We start from the raw sequence: 14,145 nt of genomic DNA, 5'->3' as shown, positions 1-14,145 counted from the left end.
CTGAGGAGTGGGTATATACCTGCCCTGTGGCTATGTTTCCAAATGAACTAAAAAAGAAAAAAAAAAAATCCCCTTTTAAATACCCAGAAGCACTAACCCACATTTTGAACTAATTGACTTACTTTTTCTTAGGAAAGCTTAATTTAAGTCATAGGGGCACATGGGTTTATCTGAATATTTAAAGAAGCCCTGGGATGGGTTTGTTCTATTTCTTTAATTTGATGCTGGAGATCCAGGCTTTGCACCTGATGGAAGAGAACAGCCTTGGAGAGGGGCGGGAAAGCAGGAAACCTTGTGACCTAACAGCTCTATTTTGGGATCTAAGTTTGCCAAGCCAGGGCATGGTAGATACCAGTATAGAACTCATAATTCTTCAAATTTACTCTTCCTGCAGTCTGTACTCTGATTAGGATACCCCCAGGGTCATATATTGTCATTACTCCAAATAAAAGCAGACTCCTCTGACCATGATTGCATCTGTTTTACTGTTTTTTTCTCTCTTTATGGCTCATTCCCTTAAAAAAAAAAAAAAAAGCCGTGGTTTATCATACTTTTTAGATTATAAAGGCAGTAGGTCTTCATTGGAGAAGATTCAGAAAGTACAGAACTCTGGAAAAATCCATATGCACCCTATTTCTTTCTTAACATTTGGTGAATCTTTGCTGCAGGTCTGGTCTTTTGTGTTAACACTCTCAACTTGTTCTCATGAATGCATGTGAAGACTGTTCTTATTTTCCAGATGAGTAGGAACCCGGAGGGCTTAAATAACTTGCCCAACATCACATAGCTAATGACGGTCAGGCTCTGGAGCACCTACACTTTCTTAACAATCCACCAGGTCCTTCAGTTCTATTTCCAGGGCCCAGGAAAACAAACATTCTTTCCATTAGAGGGTATTTCCGTGAAGTCAATCTCATTGGTTTACTGTTACAGTACTACATATTTCAAAATCTGTAATTCAAAATATGTAACCAGTAGATTTTTGCAAACTCTGCCAAGCACATGCCAAGGGGCAGGAAGGGCAGAAGATTCTAGAACCACACCTGGTCTGACTCCAGGGAGGAGTGAACTTTCAGTAGGTCCATGAGGTCAATAGTTTTCCTTCTGCCTTTCTTGTAGTTATCTTGTTTCTATCGGCCATAAAAAAGGACATTAATTTAGTCTTCATTCAACTCTGGGAAGTTGAGTTGAACTGTCAAGAGTTTGAGGAGGAAACTCACTTCAGGTCTTCTGTCCCCTCCATATGGTAACATAACAGTACAACTTTAAATGAACAATCACTGAAATGCCCAGGAAAATCTTTGCTCTGGCTACTGTTCCCAATTCTGTGGCCTTTGGGGTATTGTAAGTTTGTGTGTGTGTGTGTGTGCCTTAGCACCATGCTTTAGGAGCTTTGTTACTTTCTAAATTCACTGTTAACTTTGTTTTCCTAAAATTATTGGCTTTTAGATTTAAAGCCTGGGGCAGTGTGTGTACCTCTGAGAGTGCATCAGAATCAACCAGCATCACCTATGGAGCTTCTTTTAAAATGCAGATTCTTGGGTGCCAACTCCAGACATTCTGATTTAGTAGGCCTAGCTAGGGTACAGCTCAAGAGTACATTTCTAGGGGCGCCTGGGTGACTCAGTTGGTTAAGCATCTGACTCTTGATTTTGGCTCAGGTCATGATCGCATAATCATGAGATCAAGACCCAGTTGGGGCTCCACACTGGGTGTGGAGCTTGCTTAAGATTCCTTCTCTCTCTCTCTCTCTCTCTCTCTCTCTCTCTCTCTCCCCCTCCCCTGAGTACACACTCTCTCTTTAAAAAAAAAAAAAAAGTACATTTTTTAACACACAGTTCAGACAATTCTAATATGAATCTGACCACATTTTGAGAAATGCTACCTCAAAAGGTAATATAACTGAGCAATCAAAAAATAATTTTCTCTCTAGCAATGGCTACTAAATCATTTTGGGGCTGTAAATTCATTTGAAACTTGCATGAAAGTTATGAAACCTCTTCCTCAGAAGATGACCCTCACAACCAATTTTTGCCTACCATTTCTGGGGGTATTGGAGTCCACCGGCATTCTTAAAATACTATTATGTGGTCCCCTACTTCATGTTATACTTTTTCTTCCCTGATCTAAAAGTTATCATGGCTTGGGGCACCTGAGTGGCTCAGTCGGTTGAGCGTCCGACTTCAGCTCAGGTTATGATCTCACCGTCTGTGAGTCTGAACCCCACGTCGGGCTCTGTGCTGACAGTTCAGAGCCTGGAGCCTGCTTCGGATTCTGTGTCTCCCTCTCTCTCTGCCCCTCCCCTGCTTGCGCTCTGTCTTTCTCTCTTTCAAAAATAAATAAACATTGGGAAAAAAAATTAAAAGTTATCATGGCTCCTTTCTTACTTTAGCTACAAGTCCCAAACTCCCCAAAACTTAATCCAGTCTGATTTCCCAGCGTTCTCCCTTATGTCTCCCTGAGGTGAGTCCAGCCCTCTGTGGGAAAGACTCAGAGAGAACAGTGACGGAGAAGGAGATACGGCTGTCAGTCCTCAAGACCTGGATCCTTGAACCTGAGTGTGCACCTGAATCCCCCGGAGGGCTGTCTAAAACAGAGTGCGAAGCCTACCCGTGTGTCTGAGGCAGCACGTCCTGGGTGAGGCCTGAAAATGAGCAGCCTCCCAAGTGATGCTGTTGCTGCTGATTCCTGGAGCCCGCTTTGTGAACCACTGGCATGGGACGAGGTAGATAGATATGCCCTATGGTTGACGGTGTGGAGCCTGGTAAGCCTTCCTGAGCCAATTCAGCAGGATGAGAAGAGGAATCTTTAATGTGACTTCCATGGCTGAGCCTATCATGGGAGTGCTGTTAGGAGCATTGAACAGCCCTAACTACCAGCCTCCTTTCCAACTGGGAAATTCCTCCTTTTGCCCCCTCTGCTGATCTCAATTGTCTCAGTCCTTTAAGACCCAGCTTCCAATGCAACTTCTCCGGAAGCTTCCCACTGGCTTGAAGCACACGGTCACTGCCTTCAACACTTGCAGCCAGGCCCTTTGGTCAGAGCCATCCCCCAGGGAGAATGAGCTGCCCTTTGGTTGAGCTGCAAGTTCTTGGAGTTGCATTTGGTTTTCTTCCTTCCACTTTCACTCCTTGGGGCTTCCTCTCATTGGGAGGCTCCTCATTGCAAGTGACTTGCAACATTGGCTACATCTTAGAATTATGTGAGGGGGCTGGGGGGGGGGTGGGTAGAGAGCTGGAGGGCTTTTAAAAAATATGAACACTGCTGCATAACTTAAGACACCCCTCACCCCCTCTGGAGAAACAGATACAGCAAACATTGCAATGTCTAAAAAGTGTTTAACTTAGGTCCCATGGATGTTCATTTTCTCTCCTTGAGAGTATGCTGAGCATTTTCCCAAAGAAACACATGTATCAATCGCACACTCCCACCTGCATCAAAAACAAAAGCTCCTGTAGCTAGGTCTGAGGCTCCGAGCCCCTGTAACATTCCCTGTTTTGTCTTCAAATTACTTCTTTCTATCCTTGGATAGCTTTCTCCTAGACTGCAGTGGTTCTTGCCACAGAGTACATGTTAGAATTACCTGGAAAACTTGAAGAAAAAGAAAAAAAAGTAGTGATGCCTAGAGAATCTGATTGGCTTGGTTTGGGAAGTGGCCTAGGCATGAAGATGTTTCAAAGTTCTCCAGGAGATTTGAATGTGCAGCTAAGATTGAGACTGACTGTTCTAGACTGGGAGACCCCTTCATAAGTGTCTATTCAGGGCTCCTGAGTATAAAGTCTTGGAGTTCGCGGGCGGTCTTCAGATGGTCTGTAAACCCACAGAAATTGTATGTAAAATGTTCTGTATATGTTCATGCATCCAAATATGTATATATGCATGCACTCATATACATATGTGTACATGTGCCTGCTCTCCTCATAATTCCTAGGGAGAGAGACTATTTGGCTGAGGGATTTATATACACATACATATATGTTCTGTACACACATTTGTATATTTCTCTAGCACAAGGATTCACAACTTTCAGTAGGATCTAAAGGGGTCTATGACTCAAAATAGTTTAAGAAACATTTGTATAAATCAGCACATACCTCTTCTACTGCTAGAGGCACAAATTGGTACAATGTTTTTAGAGGACAATTTAGCAGTACCCTGCAAAATGCACATCCCTTTCAAATCGGCAATTCATTTCTAGGGGTTTAGGCTGGACACAAAGGAAAATGGACAAGACTGTTCTGGAAGGGTTGTTTGTAATAAAGCATCATTGGATATAATCTAACTCTAGAGGCCGGTGGTGAAGAAATCAACTATGTCTCATCTATTCAACAGAATACTAGCTGTAGATACAAAGAATAATGGAATTTGTAGGAATGGGATGGAATGGAATAATCTCCAAGGTATTTTATTAAACAACTAAAGAATCTCAATGTCAAGTATGAGTTTGTTTGTTGAAAAAACTGAACTAAAATGATATGTGCCTATTTTCCAAATATGCCTAGCAAGCCTAAAACCACAATAATGATCTTCCTACCACCCCGACCCTAGATGTTTCCATTACCCTGTCTGGCACATCTCAGACCCTTCTATGGGATGCTGTTTTGCTCACAGCCACTGATGAAGGGACAGATTTGTTGGGCCAAGTATTCATTCCATCATATGACCACCAGCCCTGACTGATCAAGGATAGGTCCTTGGACAACCAATCCCTAGGCTAACTAGAAGCCTGGATTGAAACTCTTGAGCCCAACAGTATCTCTTTCTAGGAACTACGACAAGAGTAAGTCATCCAACAATGAGAGGAAAGGGCAGCAGAATCATTGAATCAGCCCAGTCCTGCTCCTGGGTCTTGTTCCTGCTGAGAGGCCTGGGGGTGGGGACCAGGGCACTGCTCTGTATCCAGACTCACCTTTCCCCAGGGGGCCCAATCCTGCTAGAATCCTGACCTTGATTTTCAAGGAGGTTCCACTTTCATTATAGTCCCCCTCCATCCCTACAGTTAACAACCCTTGCTTCTAACCAGGAAATCCTAAATACGCCTTCCCTCCCAGCCCCCGGGCAACTCCCAAATCTCAGACTCAATGAAAGTCACCACAGTTCACCCTCTGTATCCACGACTCAAACCTGGACAACATCCCTTCCTCCTCGGTCATGCTCTGCCTCACCCTGCACTTACACGGAAGCACCAAGCCCTGTGGACTCCAACTCATGACTTGCTTTAAATCCACCTATTGTCTTCATCCAAGTGTGGATTAATTATCTTTCCCTCTGTAGGAGTCACCTTGGGCTGCCATAACCAAATACCACAAACTGGGTGGGTTGAACAACAGAAATTTGGTTTCTCACAGTTCTGGAAGCTGGAAGTCCAAGATCAAGGTGCTCTCAGGGTCCTGGTAAGACCTCTCTTCCTGGCTTGTGGATAGCTGCCTTTTCTCTGTGTCCTCACATGGTTTCTTCTCTGTGCTTGTGTGTAGAGAGAAAGAGAGAGAGAGAGAGAGAAAGAGAAAGAAAGAGATATCTCTGGTGTCTCTCTCTCTTCTCATAAGGACACCAGCCCTATTGGATTAGGGCCCTACCCTTATGAGCTCATTTAATGGAATTAAAGACCTCCTTAAAGACCCCCATCTCCAAATACGGCTACACTGGGAGTTAGGGCTTCAACATATGCATTTGGGGGCTCACAGTTCAGTCCATAACACCCTCCAGACCTGCTCCTCCTTCCTTGGTTCCTGTCTCTGCAGTGCACGCAAGCTAGGAACCTAGTAGTCACCTTCACTGCTCCCTCATGTTTAGGTCACAGCTGTCTCTTTTGGCTCATGCTCTCCAGTCCCAATGCCATTATCCTAATCCAGGCCACCTCTGTTGTTGTGTGACTCAGGGAACAGAGTTGAAGCTGAGACTGAAGCAGTGACACACACGGAAGAGGGAACAACCTCCACATGTGTCCCGGCTGTGATTAGTTTCTTGTCCTTGGCTGTCCATGGGATGCCTTCATATCCTTGAACTTGACCTATTTGTATAAGCTCCTTTTTCTTGGAAACCAACAAATGCAGACCAAAATGTACTCTCTGCCAACCCCTTTATTGGTTCCCACCAACCCTCAGCCCCTGCCTCACCATCTAGCTAACAAAAGTAAATGCTTTTCCTCAAAAACGCTTGTCTCTCATCCTGCATACCTTGGCTCATACACCCTCGGCCTGACGCTGTCATCACCCCCTTGCTCAATGAACTCTCAGAGAACTTTTCGGAATGACTCCACATGTTACCTCTTCTTGGAAGCCTTCCCTGACTTCAGCAGACTCCTGGCCCCCTGTCTGTATAGTAAGAGTATATTGCAGTCATGACGTGCTTAGGCTCTGGTGCCCAGAAACTTGGATTCAAATTGTGGTTCTGCCACTTACATGTTGTGTAATTTGGGGCAACATCCTTCACCTCTTTATGTTTGTGTCTTTGTTTATAGCATGGGGGGACTGTTGTGAGGATTAAATGAGTTAATATAGGAAAAAAGTTTAGAATAGCGCCTGGCATACTGTAAGTGCTTAATAAATTCTAGCAATGACCATGACTCTGTGCAATGCCAATGGCACCCACCAATGGAATGTGAGCCCTTTGGTCTCCACTCAAGTCCTCCGAGGTGCCCACTCTGTCTACGGCCAGTCTTCCCTATGCTTCCTGCCATTCTGGAAAGACCTGTGTTTTAGCAGTTGCATGTATTATAATTGCTGTTCTCTCCTTAACCAGACTCCTTGGGCTTCCTTAAAAGACAGGAGCTTAATTTTTTTTTTATTTGCTTTGCCCAGTAGAGTTACTGGCACATACAAGGTACTCAAGAGAAGATATCTGTTGCATGTGTTATAATTGCAAATTTACTTGTCTGTATCATCCATTAGTCAGCAAGGTCCTTGATCGATCTTATTCTTTGTATAATGAGGAGCCGTGGTGGTAAGTTAGACAGTATGGGCTCAGAGCCAGACAGCCTACTATGCCACTTCCTAGCTGTGCAACCTTGAGCCAGCCACTTTTCCGGTCCAGTCTCATTCCAATTAACTTGACCTGAACCCCGAGTCTGGGCTCTAGCTCACTGCATTATGCCTTACGTCTTGACCATCGATGACCATTCATGTCCTGGGCATTTGTCCATGCAGCTCCCTTCTGCATCAGATGCCTCTCCCTCTTCTGCATGTGACACATTCGTGTATATCTGTTAGGACCCAGCTCACGTGTCTTAGAGGCTTTCATGAAGCCATCTCGTACTCTTCGTCCAATGCTAATCCTTCTATATTCTGTTATTATAATAATATCTCCACAGAGATGCTCTGATGTACCTGTATGTGTGTATATGTTCCTAAAGAACAGTTTTCTAGGGTTACAGAATATACAGTATCTATTTAAAACCAGCCAAAGGAAACATCACAAAACATTAAAAGGAAAGAGATACTGATCGCTATATCCTAGAATGATATGATAATGGGAATAAAGTCTTCAGAAAAGTCAGACCAACTTTTCTTTAAAGAGTCGCTATTTTGGGAGTTGATGAGAGGAAAAGAGGCGAAGAGCTCATCAATGTCGGTAAGGTCCTTTGAAGATGAAGACTGCCAGGCAAGAGTGCGAAGTATCAGATTTCTGTATAATTAGGCATCGGGTCTGCTCCAGATCATCTCCATCTCTGGCAGAGCCTCGCTTTATTTTTGCAAACAATTGAATGCTTTCATTCATAACCTTTCCTTTCATTTGAATATGGCTCTTCAGGGCGCAGCGAAGGGCTTGGAAATCATCATTTGAATCAGGTTGTTGTCTTTATATATTATGTGGTGGATATGAAATCTTTATCTTCCTTTCTGTTTTTCAAACAGGAGGAAGCCAGCCTCTCTTTGAAAATAAAGCAAGCCTTCCCAGAATGTGCTCTGCACCTTAGGTCTCTGAGACATAAAGAAAACCCAGAAAGAATACTCCAAGGTGCATTAAAGAGTTTTTCACGCCCACCTGCAAGAAACAAACTCGCATTTCTTTATTTAGGGACTTTCATTTTGTGGGCATTGGTTTGATTCTGGTGAGTCCCAACTTACTTTTTTGAATAAATTAAACTGCCTTTAATTTGCTGCTTGATGCTTATGTGGGGGTGAGCATACTTTGTTTCCAGAACTTCTTCCCCGTGGGATGTGGAAGTGTTAGTGCCAACTTTTTTTGTTTTGTTTTGTTTTTTTTCCAAAAGGAGATGGAAGAGTCGGGCTTAAACGACGAACTCAGCAGTGGTTGCAAATCTCTTTGAAATCATTAGATGAAAGGCAAAAATAAATCTGCACTAAGCGTATATCTCATCACTGCTTTTGTTATTATTGTGGGAATTGGCCATTCAAAGAGCATTTCATTACTGCATAATTTTCTCTCTGAATTTATGACACCTTCAGTTTTACTTAGGAAAAGTATGTTTCTTTCATCGGTGTCCCTTAGATTTTTTACTGAAGCGAGCTTATTATCTCAGTGGAGTTCGAGCCCTGTGGGATACGGGCTGTTTCTTCCTCATACACCCCACGCCTAACACAAACCCAAGCATATGGTAGGGACCAACAACCCCTGGTTGCACTATATTGAATCCAGTGGCTTGCCATTTTGAAATGGGATCAAATAGCTGTAATTAAAAATAGTTTCTTCTCCAATGAAGTCAATGCAGCTTTTGGCAGTTTTAACCGTTTTTCTTCCTGGATATCCAGTTTTCAAGGTTTCACGGTCTGTCCGGGGATCCTAGCACGGGATCTGTGGCCTGAGTAGGGAAGCAGGAAGCCAGATTCCATAAGGACAGCTGAGTCTGCCCAGGCTCCTGCCTTGTGTTTTCCCTGGCTGCACTTCCTACCACACCAGCTCCACACCTGCACTGCAGAGGCATCAGACCTGTTCCACCGAGCTCCTTCTGGCTGTCCTAAAACAAACCAACAAAAGCTTGCTGCTCCCGGTGCACTGTGGGGCTCTGAGCTGGTTAACGACTCACTGAGAAGACAGCTCTGAAATTGCTCCTGCCTACAGAGGGTGAGGGTGGGTATATATGGAGATTTCCAACTTGACGAATCTGTTTGGGAAGTCTGAATTTGCAGTTTGGGGAGAGAGCTTGTTCGAGGAGCGTCTGCGTGAACATTCTGCTGGAGCAGCCTGTGTGCTGAAATTCACGAGGCTGGCACTTGACGGTTCAGCTTGACTCTGCAGGCTCTGTGGTCTCATCCCAAAGTCACAGCCCACACAACTGGCATTTATTTCCCCTGGTGGCTTGGAGAACTTAGACAATAATTCCCAAGCTCTGTTTGGGAGGCCAGATCGAGAAGGGGAGAGAAAGAGGGGTTGTGACGAAGCCATCTGTTTCTTTCCACCCAGGAATCTATGCCCCTATGTCCTCTGGCTGGTTAGGGCCCTGGTGTTGAGGCTAGTGCCACAAAAGGAAGCTTCCTGAGACAAGAGAGCAAGGGAAAGATTTCCTTCCCTGTTGCAGGAAGCTCTCTGGGAGCTAAGGAAGAAGGGAAATGACTCTGAGGGTCCCCTGCATCCTCTCTCTCCCAGTGGGGTTCAAATAACTCATCTGGCTTCCTGTGACACTAGTTGCATGTTATTCCACAAATTATTTTTTAAGAAGATATATCCACACCACATCAAAGTCTCTATCTTTTAGGACATCCCCCAGGACAGGGCATTGGATGGCTTCTGCAAATCTCTATGTTAGGAAAAGAAATCCCCGGGGCATTTGTCAGTGTTTCAAGAAACATGTTACTAATTCTAAACTGTTGATATTGGAAAGTTATTTACATAAAAATTATGTGAAAACCATCATGGAATCTCTTTGCAACCCCAATGTGCTTTCTCGAGAGAGGGTAGAGTAATTGTTACAGCTCCAAAGGAAGACCCATCTTAGGGCTGATACGGGAATGAGAAGGAGCTGCTTTTGTTCTAGAAACACAGGCCTAGTACTTCTCCTTTTGAAACACCCACCCTAGCAAATTGGAAGTGAATACACACTTTGAAGATTGTGACTGTGATTCCTCTTGTCCATGTTAAAAAAAGCAGTTATCTCTGTATATGATCCCATCGGAAGAAAACCAACAACGAAATGATATATTTTCAGAAAGATATCATTTACGAAATCGAAGTCAAGATAATCAAAGCCTTCCTTGCTTAAACATTTGTAGGATTTTAAGTTAGGACTTTGTAGATCACGTTCTTCCTTGGCCGCTTGAAAATCCATTCTCTGTTTCCTCTCTATTTAGTAAGACATGATTAACAGATTCCATAAGGTGATGGTAAATGAAACCTCAAATACAGCAAAAGTAATGTGAGCGAAATTATCAAGGGGGAATGAGCGAGTTAAATATAAACGGACCGGCTCATGCATTTTTAATGATTTTTTTTTCTTCAACACAAAACAAAAACAAGGAGGTAGGTAAGGTATAAAGGCAGTCATTTATGTAATCATTGCATCTAAAACCGTTACACCATAGAATAATAGAAGTAAAAAATAGAGTAATTAGCATGATCCATTGAGAGCTTAATCAAGGACAACACTGTTTGCTGCCTGTTAATTTGTAACTCATTTGCCTCCACTGATAACACTTTGCCACTGAACTCTGTAGAATGGAAGTAGAACCCCCCCTGGAAACTCAGCACACAGCTGGTACCTGCTTGCGCTAAACTGACCTTCAGGGCAGTGCTGCTGAAAAACCTAAAGTTGCATTCCAAATGTATCTTCTTTGTGAAAATAAAGTCTATGTTCTTCTCCGTCTCCCCTTCCTCTTCCCTCCCCCCTTCTCCTCCTCCTCCTTTCTCTTTTGACATAACAATTTGGTTTGGGCTGAGGGAAACGGTTTAAAAAAGCAGTGAGCGCGTTACAGAAATGGCATTTTAGCAAAGACGTAGCTGAGGCACATTTAATAGTATGTGCTTGACCTTTGGATGGTGAGTTCAAGTTTACAAAGCAGGTTGGTCTGTATCTGCTCATCTAAGCTTCATAACAAAGAAGTGCTATTATTATTCCCCACTTCACAGATAGGAAAATTGAGACAGAAAGCATTTAAACAATTTGCCCCCAAATTATTTCACCCAGCTATTCAGATGCAGGGTCAGGAACTGAACCCAGCACGGAAACCCCCAAATCCCGTATTCCTTCACTACACTTAGCTACCACCTAAAAGCTGTACAACCCCAAAGGGGCTCTGAGAAATAAGCTTAGCACTTTGAGCAGAACTTCACTCTGTAACTGATAAAAACCCACTCAGATCTCTCCTTTCCTGACAACTCACAGCTCAAATGTCATGGAAAAGAAACACTTCCTACCTCTCTCGCCTTGCTCCCACCCCCGACTACACTCTTCTATTCGGGCTGTCAGATTTTTCTTGCAAGGCATTTGGGACTCCAATCAGGCGGGGGGGGGGGGGGGGGGCACCTTGCCCTGATTCTCATGGCAATGACAACCAAACTGTTACATTAATTGTTGAGGGGGAAGTAGGGGGTGCAGATTATTCACAAAGAACATATAATTCCCAGCTCACCTCCAGTTATGAAATACCTCCTCTAACTTGATCTTAACCCTCTCCTGGCTCACACTTCAAATCGCCAATTGGAAGTTAGATTTAGGCAGAGAGACACATAGCTCATAAAATTATTCACTCCCAGATAATTAAGAGTAATACATTGTCTGAGAAACGGAATTAATTAGATATCAGCAGTGAATTAACTAAAAGATCAAGGCCAACCAAAGTCACGTGCAAGCCAAAGTCATGGGGTAGCCAAGGGCCCATGAGTAAGAACAGGCAATCCGTGGAGAGCAAGAGCTTAACTTCTCTGCAACCAAAGAACCTTGACTACAATATTGAGAAAAGAGTTATATTGGTAAAACCATTGTCCAACAATACCAACCAGGCTGTACTCGCATGCTAGGTAGTAAAGCAACCAAGTTCCAAATATACCTCGGAACAACACCAGAGGGCTTCACGGAGGAGGGGGCCTTTGAGTTACCCTTTGAGAAATGTTTGTTTAGAGTGTGATAGATCTCACACTGGAGAGTGGTGTTGAAAAAGCTGTGTTCACAGAATATTAGTTTTGCAAAAATGTGTAGAGAACTTTGGAGGAAAAAGATTGCTTAGAAGAACCAGAGGCGAGGAAGGGTAAAATCTGAGAAACATTGCAAGGAATGGTTTCTAGAACAGACAATTAATTAGAAGGAATCCAATAAGGACATCCTCATCAGGGAACCAGACTCTAGCTTGAGTGCTTCTCCTAATTTATTATGAGACCTCAGGACTTAGGCAAATCATCAAGCCTTTCTGGACTCTCGTTCCTTCTTCTGAAAATGACAGAGTTGCCTTCTTTCTCTAACATGAAAGAATTCTATGATTCCAGTGATTCCTATCTCGGAGACGGGGGGAAATACTGCCTCAGTTGACTGAAATGAGGAAAGGCTTCTGGGGGACTATATGACTCAGTTATGTCTGAGGACGCCCCAGTGTAGTCTGAGTACAGCTCTATGACCCTGAGAGAATATGTCAAGCACGTGGTGACTAGAACCCCATCACTCTGTGAAAGTGGCCGGTCACCCTCTGGGTGTTACCCCATGACTCTCTGACTGTGTTCCAGGCACTTCTGTGGCTCTAAGGATGTTTTTGCCAGATGAAATCTCTAAATCCTTTACTCCCATTGCTACTAATGATAAAATGTTTTTACTGGTAAATATCCATTGCATCTAAAATTCCTCAGGTTTCTTTTACAGAATGTAGGGGCTCAACAGTAAGTTTCTAGGTAATCACTGAATATGGAAAAAAAAAAAACACAACTCTTTCACTAGTTGGATCACAGGGACCAAGTCTCATCCCCTTCTGTGTTAAGAGGAACCAATGCTTTCCCTTGCGCATATTAGACCAGTGAATATAATACAGGTTGAATGAATGAATGAATGAATGAATGAATGAATTAGAAAGTACATGAATGACAGAGTTCTAATTCTTCAAATTTTGGGAAAACCGCCATGGCCTTAGTGATAAGAAGAGAAATAATCAAGAATATTCTGTATTGCAGTTTTTAAAAGCACCCACATCTGTACGATTACTCTAAGGATGAACATTTAGTGTTATATATAGGTATTCTGGAATCATGTGTGGTGACTGTGCACATTAGCTGGCAGTAGTGGTATGACCCATTTCAAGTATAATTCCTTAAAAATAATCACAGGGTGGCAAACGTGAACTCTGCTAAAATGTACCTACATGCGTAATGTTCCCCAATGCCTCTTTAAACAAGGGCACGGACAAATGAACTCGCTGAGCGAGTTTCCTCTGAATGTGAGATAGGAGATGGCACTTAATTCTGTATCCATTTAAAAATACTGGAACCTCATGCCAGTGGTAGGGGCTTTGTTCTTAGATGGCACCATTAAAGAATGACAAGTGAGATTTCTCTTGGTGTGATAAAATTGCCTCAGGTGGTTCAAGGAACGTGAAGTCACAGGCATGGGACAAACCAGTACATGAGTCAGATTATGGCAAGTTCTTTTTATTGGTTTGGGGTGGTATTTGATTAGGGTCAGAGTTATGAGAAGGGCTAGTAGATGTCAACTCGGGATAATTGTGACAGTACAGCGCTCCTATTAACACCGATCAGTGTGCGCAGTCATGATACCCCCTCTCTCTCTCTCTCTTTCCCTCTCAAAATAAATAAGTAAACTTAAAAAATAAATAAATAAAATGTCTTCCAATCAACCAGCCAGCAATTATTTATTCAGGAATTGTCGAGCACGGTGGAGAACCCTGAGATCATAAATAGGGTATACCCAGGTGTAGGCGAGGAGCTCCCATTTTTGTTGACTAGAGTAAATTCAACTTGAAGGTGGTTATCGTGTTTCTCAGATCAGGTCAAACTCAGGTGGGAATCAAAATAATACTGGAGAATTTCAAGTAAACAAAGGCTTTCCTCAAATCAGCTTAGGTTTGGAGGAAATGAGTTTATTTTATCTTAAATAGGTTACTAAATTAAAGGCTGATTTTCTCAGATACAGACCATGCAAATGTACTGTTATCTGATTCATAGATACTGGTAATTCTAACCCTGTTAGATCCAATCCTCCTTTTCATAACAAAGACGAACTTCCTCCTTGCTGTCCGGCAATACAATTTATAG

At 43.1% G+C, this 14,145-nt stretch overlaps 1 protein-coding gene across 2 annotated transcripts in view; it reads right to left on the bottom strand.

Annotated features, from left to right (window-relative positions):
• Window positions 1–14,145, bottom strand: part of KCTD1 (potassium channel tetramerization domain containing 1) — a 187,670-nt gene that overhangs the window by 99,657 nt on the left and 73,868 nt on the right. The window contains exon 1 of one of the 2 annotated variants that reach the window (XM_058692460.1): window positions 5,347–5,370. The exons of the other annotated variant lie outside the window; for it this stretch is intronic. The gene's annotated coding sequence lies outside the window, so the exon portion shown is untranslated. Of the gene's footprint in view, window positions 1–5,346; window positions 5,371–14,145 lie in introns of those variants that run through there. 2 annotated transcript variants of the gene reach the window in all.

Source organism: Neofelis nebulosa, chromosome 11, assembly GCF_028018385.1.
Source record: "Neofelis nebulosa isolate mNeoNeb1 chromosome 11, mNeoNeb1.pri, whole genome shotgun sequence".
Lineage (NCBI taxonomy): Eukaryota > Metazoa > Chordata > Mammalia > Carnivora > Felidae > Neofelis > Neofelis nebulosa.
Note: the sequence above shows the minus strand (reverse complement) of the source record. Positions and strands in the feature narration are given on the sequence as shown.